This window comes from Stegodyphus dumicola, chromosome X2, assembly GCF_044657685.1.
Source record: "Stegodyphus dumicola isolate Sdum_Otavi_A_Nest chromosome X2, ASM4465768v1".
In the NCBI taxonomy this organism is placed as follows: domain Eukaryota; kingdom Metazoa; phylum Arthropoda; class Arachnida; order Araneae; family Eresidae; genus Stegodyphus; species Stegodyphus dumicola.
This window is the reverse complement of record NC_140781.1, coordinates 203,768,284-203,785,243: the sequence shown is the minus strand read 5'-3', so window position 1 is coordinate 203,785,243 and position 16,960 is coordinate 203,768,284.

Here is a 16,960-nt window from a genome sequence, read left to right as displayed (position 1 = left end):
TCATACACTCTCTCATTCACACACCCTCACACCCACATACTCACACACTCACACACGCTCACACACACTCACACACTCTCACACACTCTCTCACTCACACTCATTCACACACACACACTCTCACACACTCACAAACTCACACCCACATACTAACACACTCTCACACACTCTGACACTCTCACACACACTCACACACTCTCACACACACTCTCACACACTCTCACTCTTACACACACTCACACACTCTCACACCGACATACTCACACACTCTCATACCCACATCCTCACACAGTCTCACACACACTCTCTCATTCACACTCATTCACACACTCTCACACCCACATACTCACACACTCTCACACTCTCACACACACTCTCACACACTCTCACACACACTCACACTCTCACACACACACACTCATGCACACACACACTCACACATTCTCACACTCTCACACACACTCACACACACTCACACACTCTCACACACACTCACACACTCTTACACACTCTCTCACACACACTCTCTCACTCACACTCATTCACACAAACTCAATCACTCTCACACACACTCACACACTCTCACACCCACACACTCTCACACACACTCACACACTCTCACACATACTCGCACACTCTCACACACACTCACACACACTCTCACACACTCTCACACACACACACTCACACTCTCACACTCTCACACCCAGACACCCACACACTGACACACTCTCACACACTCTCACACACACTCACACACACTCACACATTCTCACACACACTCACACACTCTCACACACACTCACAGACACTCACACACTCTCGCACACACTTACACACTCTCACACACACTCACACACTCTCACACACTCTCACATACACACTCTCTCATTCACACTCATTCACACACTCTCACACACCCTCACACCCACACAGCCACATACTCACACACTCTCACACACATTCACACACTCTCACACACATTCACACAAACTCACACACTCTCACACATACTCACACACACACACTCTCACACACACTCTCACACACACTCTCACACACTCACACACACACACACACTATCACACACTCTCACACACACTCTCACACACTCACACACTCTCACACACACTCACACACTCTCTCACTCACACTCATTCACACACACTCACACACTCTCACACACACTCACACACTCTCACACACACTCACACACTCTCACACACTCTCACACTCTCACACACACTCACACACACTCACACACTCTTACACAATCTCACACACTCACACACACTCACACACTCTCACACACACTCACACACTTTCACACACACACTCTCTCACTCACACTCATACACTCTCTCATTCACACACCCTCACACCCACATTCTCACACACTCTCACACACGCTCACACACACTCACACACTCTCACACACACTCACACACACTCACACACTCTCACACACACTCACACACTCTTACACACACTCACACACTCTCACACACTCTCTCACTCACACTCATTCACACACACACACTCTCACACACTCACACACACTCACACCCACATACTCAGACACTCTCACACACTCTAACACTCTCACACACACTCACACACTCTCACACACACTCTCACACACACTCTCACACACTCTCACTCTTACACACACTCACACACTCTAACACACACTTTCTCATTCACACTCATTCACACACTTTCACACCCACATACTCACACACTCTCACACCCACATACTCACACACTCTCACACACACTCTCTCTCATTCACACTCATTCACACACTCTCACACCCACATACTCACACTCTCACACACTCTCACACACACTCTCACACACACTCACACACACTCACACACACTCCCACTCTCACACACACTCACACACACTCACACACTCTCACACACACTCACACACTCTCACACACACACTTTCACTCACACTCATGCACACACACACTTTCACTCACACTCATGCACACACACTCACACACACTCACACACACTCACACACACTCTCACACACTCACACACTCTCACACACACTCACACATTCTCACACACACTCACACACTCTCACACACACACTTTCACTCACACTCATGCACACACACTCACACACTCTCACACACTAACACACACTCACACACTCTCTCACACACTCACACAATCTCACACACACTCTCTCATTCACACTCATTCACACACTCACACACTCTCACACCCACACTCTCACACACTCTCTCTCTCACACACACTCTCACACATACTCACACACTCTCACACACACTCACACACTCTCACACACACTCACACACAGTCACACACTCACACCCACTCACACACTCTTACACACGCTCACACACTCTCACACACACACTCTCTCACTCACACTCATTCACACACACTCACACACTCTCACACACTCACACGCACATACTCACACACACTCACACACTCTCACACGATCTCACACACTCTCACACACTCTAACACTCTCACACACTCTCTTACACACTCTCTCTCACTCACACTCATTCACACACACTCACACACTCTCACACACACTCACACACACACGCTCACACACACTCTCACGCTCACACACACTCACACATTCTCACACACACTCACACACTCTAACACACACTCTCTCATTCACACTCTATCACACACTCTCACACCCACATACTTACACACTCTCACACCCACATACTCACACACTCTCACACCCTCACACACTCTCACACACACTCACACACACTCACACACTCTCACACACACACTCTCACTCACACTCATGCACACACACTCACACACTCTCACACACTCTCACACACACTCTCACACACACTCACACACTCTCACACACACTCACACATTCTCACACACTCTCACATACACACTCTCTCATTCACACTCATTCACACACTCTCACACACCCTCACACCCACATACTCACACTCTCACACACCCACATACTCACACACTCTCAGACACTCTCACACACACTCACACACTCTCACACACACTCACACACTCTTACACACTCTCTCACACACACTCTCTCACTCACACTCATTCACACACTCTCACACACACTCACACACTCTCACACCCACACACTCTCACACACACTCACACACTCTCACACATACTCGCACACTCTCACACACACTCACACAATCACACACACTTACACACACTCACACACACTCACACTCACACTCCCACACTCTCACACCCAGACACCCACACACTGACACACTCTCACACACTCTCACACACACTCATACACACTCACACACACTCACACATTCTCACACACACTCACACACTCTCACACACACTCACAGACACTCACACACTCTCACACACACTTACACACTCTCACACACACTCACACACTCTCACACATTCTCACATACACACTCTCTCATTCACACTCATTCACACACTCTCACACACCCACACAGCCACATACTCACACACTCTCACACACACTCACACACTCTCACACACATTCACACACTCTCACACACATTCACACAAACTCACACACTCTCACACATACTCACACACTCTCACACACACTCTCTCACACACTCTCACACACTCACACACACACTCACACACTATCACACACACTATCACACACTCTCACACACTCACACACACACTCACACACTATCACACACACTATCACACACTCTCACACACACTCACACACACTCTCACACACTCACACACTCTCACACACACTCTCTCACTCACACTCATTCACACACACTCACACACTCTCACACACACTCACACACTCTCACACACACTCACACACTCACACACACTCACACACTCTCACACACACTCACACACTCTTACACAATCTCACACACTCTCACACACACTCACACACTCTCACACACACTCACACACTTTCACACACACTCACACACTCTCACACACACACTCTCTCACTCACACTCATACACTCTCTCATTCACACACCCTCACACCCACATACTCACACACGCTCACACACTCACACACTCTCACACACACTCACACACACTCACACACTCTCACACACACTCACACACTCTTACACACACTCACACACTCTCACACACTCTCTCACTCACACTCATTCACACACACACACTCTCACACACTCACACCCACATACTCACACACTCTAACACACTCACACACTCTCACACACACTCTCACACACTCTCACTCTTACACACACTCACACACTCTAACACACACTCTCTCATTCACACTCATTCACACACTCTCACACCCACATACTCACACACTCTCACACCCACATACTCACACACTCTCACACACACACTCTCTCATTCACACTCATTCACACACTCTCACACCCACATACTCACACTCTCACACACTCTCACACACACTCTCACACACACACACACACTCACACTCTCACACACACTCACACACTCACACACTCTCACACACACTCACACACTCTCACACACACACTTTCACTCACACTCATGCACACACACTCACACACACTCACACACACTCTCACACACTCACACACTCTCACACACACTCACACATTCTCATACACACTCACACACTCTCACACACACTCACACACTCTCACACACACTCACACACTCTCACACACACCCACTCTCAAACACTCTCACACACACTCATTCACATACACTCACACACTCTCACACACTCACACACTCTCACACACACTCACACACTCTCACACACACTCACACACTCTCTCACACACTCACACAATCTCACACACACTCTCTCATTCACACACTCACACACTCTCACACACTCTCACACCCACACTCTCACACACTCACACACACTCACACATTCTCACACACTCTCTCTCTCACACACACTCACACACACTCTCACACATACTCACACACTCTCACACACACTCACACACTCTCACACTCTCACACACACTCACACACTCTCACGCACACTCACACACTCTCACACACTCACACACTCTCTCACACATACTCACACACTCTCACACACACTCACACACACTCTCTCATTCACACACTCTAACACACTCTCACACACTCACACACTCTCTCGCACACACTCACACACACTCACACACCCACACACACCCACACACTCACACACTCTCACACACACTCACACACTCTCACATACACACTTTCTCATTCACACACCCTAACACCCACATACTCACACACTCTCACACACACTCACACACACTCACACACAGTTCACACACTCTTACACACGCTCACACACTCTCACACACACACTCTCTCACTCACACTCATTCACACACACTCACACACACACACACACTCTCACACCCACACTCTCACACACTCTCTCTCTCACACACACTCACACACACTCTCACACATACTCACACACTCTCACACACTCTCACACACACTCACACACAGTCACACACTCTCACACACACTCTTACACATGCTCACACACTCTCACACACACACTCTCTCACTCACACTCATTCACACACACTCACACACTCTCACACCCACACACTCACACACTCACACCCACATACTCACACACTCTCACACACACTCACACACTCTCACACACTCTCACACGATCTCACACACTCTCACACGATCTCACACACTCTCACACACTCTCTTACACACACTCTCTCACTCACACTCATTCACACACACTCACACACTCTCACACACACTCACACACTCTAACACACACTCTCTCATTCACACTCTATCACACACTCACACACTCTCACACCCACATACTCACACACTCTCACACCCACATACTCACACACTCTCACACCCACATACTCACACACTCTCACACCCACATACTCACACACTCTCACACACACTCTCTCATTCACACACTCTCACACCCACATACTCACACACTCTCGCACTCTCACACACTCTCACACACACTCACACACTCTCACACACACTCACACACACTCACACACTCTCACACACACTCTCACACACACTTTCACTCACACTCATGCACACACACTCACACACTCTCACACACACTCACACACACTCTCACACACTCACACACTCTCACACACACTCACACATTCTCACACACACTCACACACTCTCACACACACTCTCACACACACTCTCACACACACACACTCTCAAACACTCACACACACTCATTCACACACACTCACACACTCTCACACACTCACACACTCTCACACACACTCTCACACTCTCACACACTCTCTCACACACTCACACAATCTCACACACACTCTCTCATTCACACTCATTCACACACTCACACACTCTCACACCCACAATCTCACACACTCACACACACTCTCACACACTCACACACTCTCACACTCTCACACACACTCACACACTCTCACACACAATAACACACTCACAATCTCTCACACTCTCACACACACTCACACACTCTCACGCACACTCACACACTCACACACTCACACATACTCACACACTCTCACACACTCTCACACACTCTCACACACACTCACACACACTCTCATTCACACACTCTAACACACTCTCACACACTCACACACTCTCTCACACATACTCACACACTCTCACACACTCTCAAACTCTCGCACACACACTCACACACCCACACACTCACACACTCTCACACACACTCACACACTCACATACACACTTTCTCATTCACACACCCTAACACCCACATACTCACACACTCTCACACACACTCACACACTCTCACACACACTCACACACAGTTCACACACTCTCACACCCACTCACACACTCTTACACACGCTCACACACTCTCACACACACACTCTCTCACTCACACTCATTCACACACACTCACACACACTCACACACTCTCACACCCACACACTCATACACTCTCACACACTCACACCCACATACTCACACACTCTCACACACTCTCACACACACTCACACACACTCACACATTCTCAAACTCTCTCACACGATCTCACACACTCTCTTACACACACTCTCTCACTCACACTCATTCACACACACTCACACACTCTCACACACACTCACACACACTCACACACACTCATACACACTCACACACTCTCACGCTCACACACACTCACACACGCTCACACACTCTCACACACTCTAAAACACACTCTCTCATTCACACTCTATCACACACTCACACACTCTCACACCCACATACTCACACACTCACACCCACATACTCACACACTCTCACACACACTCTCTCATTCATACACTCTCACACCCACATACTCACACACTCTCGCACTCTCACACACACTCACACACTCTCACACACACTCACACTCTCACACACACTCACACACTCTCACACACACACTCTCACTCACACTCATGCACACACTCTCACACACTCTCACACACACTCTCACACACACTCTCACACATTCTCACACACTCTCACACACACTCACACACTCTCACACACACTTACACACTCTCACACACACTCACACACTCACACAGACACTCACACACTCTCAAACACTCTCACACACACTCTCACACACTCTCACACACTCTCACACACACTCACACACACTCACACACTCACACACTCTCACACACACTCACACACTCTAACACTCTCTCACACTCTCACACACTCTAACACTCTCACACACACTCACACTCAATCTCACACACACTCACACACTCTCACACACACTCACACACAATAACACACTCACATACTCTCACACACACTCACACACTCTCACACATACTCACACACTCTCACACACACTCACACACACTTACACACACACTCTCTCATTCACACACTCTAACACGCATTCACACACACTCACACACTCACACATACTCACACACACTCACACACACTCACACACACACTCACACACTCTCACACACTCACACTCTCACACTCACACACACTCACACACTCTCACACACACTCACACACACACTCTCATTCACACTCATTCACACACTCTAACACACTCTCACAGCCACATACTCACACACTCTCAAACACTCTCACATACTCTCACACACACTCACACACTCTCACACACTCACACACTCTCACACACACTCTCACTCACACACACTCACACACTCTCACACACACTCACACACTCACTCACACTCATTCACACACTCACACACTCTCACACACACACTCTCACACACCCACACACTGACACACTCTCACACACTCTCACACACACTCACACACTTGCACACACATGCACACACACTCACACACTTTCACACACTCACACACTCTCACACACACTCACACACTCTCACACACACTCACACACTCTCACACTCTCTCACACTCTCACACACAATAACACACTCTCACTCACACTCATTCACACACTCTCACACACACTCACACCCACACAATCACACACACTCACACACACTCTCACACTCTACACACTCTCACACACACACTCACACACTCTCACACACTCTAACACTCTCACACACACACACCCTCTCACCCACACACTCACACACTCTCACACACACTCACACACTCACACACTCTCACACTCTCACACACTCACACACTCTCACACACTCTAACACTCTCACACTCTAACACACTCACACACACTCACACACACACTCACACACTCTCACACACACACACTCACACACTCTCGCACACTCTCACACACACTCACACACACTCACACACTCACACACTCTCACATACTCTCACACACACTCACACACACTCACACACTCTCACACACACTCTCACTCACACACACTCACACACTCTCACACACACTCACTCACACTCATTCACACACTCTCACACACACACACTCTCACTCACAATTATTCATGCACACTCACACACACTTACACACTCTCACACACACTCTCACGCACACTTTTACACAAACACTCACACACTCTCACACACTCACACACTCTCACACACACACACTCTCGCACACTCTCACACACACTCGCACACTCACACACTCTCACACACACTCACACACTCTCACACACTCACACACTTTCACACACTCTCACACACTCTCACACACTCACACACACTCACACACACTCACACACTCTCACATACTCTCACACACACTCACACACACTCACACACTCTCACACACACTCTCACTCACACACACTCACACACTCTCACACACACTCACACACTCACTCACACTCATTCACACACTCACACACTCTCACACACACTCTCACACACACACTCTCACTCACAATTATTCATGCACACTCACACACACTTACACACTCTCACACACACTCTCACGCACACTTTTACACACACACTCACACACTCTCACACACTCACACACTCTCACACACACTCACAAACTCTCACACACACTCACACACTCTCACACACACTCACAAACTCACACACACTCACACACTCTCACACACACACTCTCTCACTCACACTTATTCATGCACACTCACACACACTTACACACTCTCACACAGTCTCGCACACTCTCACACCCACACAGTCTCACACACTCTCACACACACTCACACACTCTCTCACACACTCTCACACACACTCACGCACTCTCACACACACTCTCACTCACACACTCTCACACACTCTCTCACACACTCTCACACACACTCACGCACTCTCACACACACTCTCACTCACACACACTCACACACACTCACTCACACTCATTCACACACTCTCACACACCCACACACCGACACACTCTCACACACACTCTCACACACTCTCACACACACTCACACTCTCACACACACTCACACACTTGCACACACACGCACACACACTCACACACTTTCACACACTCACACACTCTCACACACACTCACACTCTCACACTCTCTCACACACTAACACTCTCTCACACACTCTAACACTCTCACACACACTCACACACACTCACACACACTTTCACACACACTCACACACTCACACACACACTCACACACACCCACACACTCTCACACATACTCACACACACTCTCACACACACTCTAACACACACTCACACACACTCTCACACATACTCACACACTCACACACACTCTTACACACTCACACACACTCTCACGCACTCTCACACACACTCACACACTCTCACACACACTCACACACTCTCACACACACACACACACTCACACACACTCACAACACACACTCACAACACACACTCACACACTCTCACACACACTCACACACACACTCTCTCACTCACACTCATTCACACACACTCACACACTCTCACACACACACACTCTCACACACTTTCACACCCACACACTCACACACTCTCACACACACTCACACACGCCCACACACACTCTCACACACACTCACACATTCTCACACACACTCTCACACACTCACACCCACTCTCTCACACACTCTCACACACACTCACATGCACTCACACACTCTCACACACTCACACACTCTCACACACACTCACACATACTCACACACTCACACACTCTCACACACACTCACACACACACACACTCTCACACACACTCACACACAATAACACACTCACACACTCTCACACTCTCACACACACTCACATACTCTCACACACTCTCACACACTCACTCTCACACATACTCACACACTCTCACACACTCTCACACACACTCTCACACACACACACACACACTGACACACTCTCACACACACTCACACACACAGACTCTCATTCACACTCATTCACACACTCTCACACCCACATACTCACACACTCTCACACACTCTCTTATTCTCTCACACTCTCTCACACTCTCACACACACTCACACACACTCACACACATTCACACACACTCACACACATTCACACAAACTCACACACACTCACACACTCTCACGCACACTCTCACACACTCACACACACTCTCACACACTCACACACACTCTCACACACACTCACACACTCTCTCTCACTCACACTCATTCACACACTCTCACACACACTCTCTCACTCACACACACTCACACACACTCACACACTCTCACGCATACTCACACACTCTCACACACTCTCACGCACACTCACACACTCTCACACTCTCACACACACTCACACACTCACACACTCTCACACACACTCACACACTCTCACACACTCTCACACACACTCACACACTCTCACACACACTCACACACTCTCACACACACTCACACACTCTCATTCACATTCATTCACACACTCTCACACCCACATACTCTCACTCTCACACCCACATACTCTCACTCTCACACACTCTCACACACACTCACACACTCTCACACACACTCACACACACTCACACACTCTAACACACACTCACTCACACTCATTCACACACACTCACACACTCTCACACACACACACTCTCACTCACAATTATTCATGCACACTCTCACACACTTACACACTCTCACACACACTCTCACGCACACTTTTACACACACACTCTCACACACTCTCACACACTCACACACTCTCACACACTCTCACACACACTCTCACACACTCTCACACTCTCACACACTCTCACACACACTCACACACTCTCACACACTCTCACACACTTTCACACACACTCTCTCACACACACTCTCTCACTCACACTCATTCACACACACTCACACACTCTCACACGCGCACACACTCACACACTCTCACACACACTCACACACTCTCACACACACTCACACACTCTCACATACACACTCTCTCATTCACACACCCTCACACCCACATACTCACACACGCTCACACACACTCACACACTCTCACACACACTCACACCCACATACTCACACACTCTAACACTCTCACACACACTCACACACTCTCACACACACTCTCACACACTCTCACTCTTACACACACTCTAACACACACTCTCTCATTCACACTCATTCACACACTCACACACTCTCACACCCACATACTCACACACTCTCACACACACACTCTCTCATTCACACACTCTCACACCCACATACTCACACACTCTCACACACACTCACACTCTCACACACACTCACACACTCTCACACACACTCACACACTCTCACACACACACTTTCACTCACACTCATGCACACACACTCACACACTCTCACACACACTCACACACACTCACACACTCTCACACACACTCTCACACTCTCACACACACTCACACACTCTCACACACAATCACACATTCTCACACACACTCACACACTCTCACACACACTCACCACACACTCTCACACACAATCACACATTCTCAAACACTCTCACACACACTCATTCACACACACTCACACACTCTCACACACTCACACACTCTCACACACACTCACACACTCTCACACACACTCACACACTCTCTCACACACTCACACACTCTCACACACACTCTCTCATTCACACTCATTCACACACTCACAAACTCTCACACACTCTTTCTCTCACACACACTCACACTCTCACACACTCTTTCTCTCACACACACTCTCACACATACTCACACACTCTCACACACACTCACACACTCTCACACGCACTCACACACTCTCACACACAAACTCACACACACTCACACACTCTCACACACACTCACACACAATAACGCACTCACACTCTCTCACACTCTCACACACACTCACACACTCTCACACACTGACACACTCTCTCACACATACTCACACACTCTCACACACTCTCACACACTCTCAAACACTCTCACACACACTCACACACCCACACACTCACACACCCACACACTCACACACACTCACACACTCTCACACACACTCTCACACACACTCTCACACATTCTCACACACACTCACACACTCTCACACACACTCACACACTCTCACACACACTTACACACTCACACAGACACTCACACACTCTCAAACACTCTCACACACACTCTCACACACACTCACACACTCTCACACACTCACACACTCTCACACACTCTAACACTCTCTCACACTCTCACACACTCTAACACTCTCACACACACTCACACTCAAACAATCTCACACACACTCACACACTCTCACACACACTCACACACAATAACACACTCACATACTCTCACACACACTCACACATACTCACACACTCTCACACACACTCACACACACTTACACACACACTCTCTCATTCACACACTCTAACACACTCTCACACCCACATACTCACACACTCTCACACACTCTCAAACACTCTCACACACTTCACACACTCTCACACACACTCACACACATTCACACACTCTCACACGCATTCACACACACTCACACACTCACACATACTCACACACACTCACACACTCACACACACACTCACACACTCTCACACACACTATCACACACTCTCACACACACTCTCTCACACACTCTCACACACTCACACACACACTCACACACTATCACACACACTATCACACACTCTCACACACACTCACACACACTCTCACACACTCACACACACTCTCACACACACTCACACACTCTCACACACACTCACACACTCTCTCACTCACACTCATTCACACACACTCACACACTCTCACACAATCTCACACACTCTCACACACACTCACACACTCTCACACACACTCACACACTTTCACACACACTCACACACTCTCACACACACACTCTCTCACTCACACTCATACACTCTCTCATTCACACACCCTCACACACTCTCACACACTCTCTCTCTCACACACACTCACACACACTCTCACACATACTCACACACTCTCACACACACTCACACACTCTCACACACACTCTCACACACACTCACACACTCTCACACACAATAACACACTCACAATCTCTCACACTCTCACACACACTCACACACTCTCACGCACACTCACACACTCACACACTCACACATACTCACACACTCTCACACACACTCACACACACTCTCTTATTCACACACTCTAACACACTCTCACACACTCACACACTCTCTCACACATACTCACACACTCTCACACACTCTCAAACTCTCTCACACACACTCACACACCCACACACTCACACACCCACACACACCCACACACTCACACACACTCACACACTCTCACATACACACTTTCTCATTCACACACCCTAACACCCACATACTCACACACTCTCACACACACTCACACACAGTTCACACACTCTCACACCCACTCACACACTCTTACACACGCTCACACACTCACACACACACTCTCTCACTCACACTCATTCACACACACTCACACACTCTCACACCCACACACTCATACACTCTCACACACTCACACCCACATACTCACACACTCTCACACACACTCACACACTCTCAAACTCTCTCACACTCTCACACGATCTCACACACTCTCTTACACACACTCTCTCACTCACACTCATTCACACACACTCACACACTCTCACACACACTCACACACACTCACACACTCTCACACACTCTAAAACACACTCTCTCATTCACACTCTATCACACACTCACACACTCTCACACCCACATACTCACACACTCTCACACCCACATACTCACACACTCTCACACACACTCTCTCATTCACACACTCTCACACCCACATACTCACACACTCTCGCACTCTCACACACACTCACACACTCTCACACACACTCACACTCTCACACACTCTCACACACACACTCTCACTCACACTCATGCACACACACTCACACACTCTCACACACTCTCACGCTCACACACACTCACACATTCTCACACACGCTCACACACTCTCACACACTCTAAAACACACTCTCTCATTCACACTCTATCACACACTCACACACTCTCACACCCACATACTCACACACTCTCACACCCACATACTCACACACTCTCACACACACTCTCTCATTCACACACTCTCACACCCACATACTCACACACTCTCGCACTCTCACACACACTCACACACTCTCACACACACTCACACACTCTCACACACACACTCTCACTCACACTCATGCACACACACTCACACACTCTCACACACTCTCACACACACTCTCACACATTCTCACACACACTCACACACTCTCACACACACTCACACACTCTCACACACACTTACACACTCTCACACACACTCACACAGACACTCACACACTCTCAAACACTCTCACACACACTCTCACACACTCTTACACACACTCACACAGACTCACACACACTCACACACTCTCACACACACTCACACACTCTCACACACTCTAACACTCTCTCACACTCTCACACACTCTAACACTCTCACACACACTCACACTCAAACAATCTCACACACACTCACACACACTCACACACAATAACACACTCACATACTCTCACACACACTCACACACTCTCACACATACTCACACACTCTCACACACACTCACACACACTCTCTCATTCACACACTCTAACACACTCTCACACCCACATACTCACACTCTCACACACTCTCACACACTTCACACACTCTCACACACTCACACACATTCACACACTCTCACACGCATTCACACACACTCACACACTCACACATACTCACACACACTCACACACTCACACACACTCACACACACACTCACACACTCTCACACTCTCACACACTCTCACACACTCACACTCTCACACTCACACACACTCACACACTCTCACACACACTCACACACACACTCTCATTCACACTCATTCACACACTCTAACACACTCTCACAGCCACATACTCACACACTCTCAAACACTCTCACATACTCTCACACACACTCACACACTCTCACACACTCACACACTCTCACACACACTCTCACTCACACACACTCTCACACACACTCACACACTCACTCACACTCATTCACACACTCACACACTCTCACACACACACACTCTCACACACCCACACACTGACACACTTTCACACACACTCTCACACACTCTCACACACACTCACACTCTCACACACACTCACACACTTGCACACACATGCACACACACTCACACACTTTCACACACTCACACACTCTCACACACACTCACACACTCTCACTCTCTCACACTCTCACACACTCACACACAATAACACACTCTCACTCACACTCATTCACACACTCTCACACACACTCACACCCACACAATCACACACTCTCACACATACTCACACACACTCTCACACTCTACACACTCTCACACACACACTCACACACTCTCACACACTCTAACACTCTCACACACACACCCTCTCACCCACACACTCACACACTCTCACACACACTCACACACTCACACACTCTCACACTCTCACACACTCACACACTCTAACACTCTCACACTCTAACACACTCACACACACACTCACACACTCTCACACACTCGCACACTCTCACACACACTCACACACACTCACACACTCTCACATACTCTCACACACACTCACACACACTCACACACTCTCACACACACTCTCACTCACACACACTCACACACTCTCACACACTCACTCACACACTCTCACACACACTCACACACTCTCATTCACATTCATTCACACACTCTCACACCCACATACTCTCACTCTCACACCCACATACTCTCACTCTCACACACTCTCACACACTCTCACACACACTCACACACTCTAACACACACTCACTCACACTCATTCACACACACTCACACACTCTCACACACACACACTCTCACTCACAATTATTCATGCACACTCTCACACACTTACACACTCTCACACACACTCTCACGCACACTTTTACACACACACTCTCACACACTCTCACACACTCACAC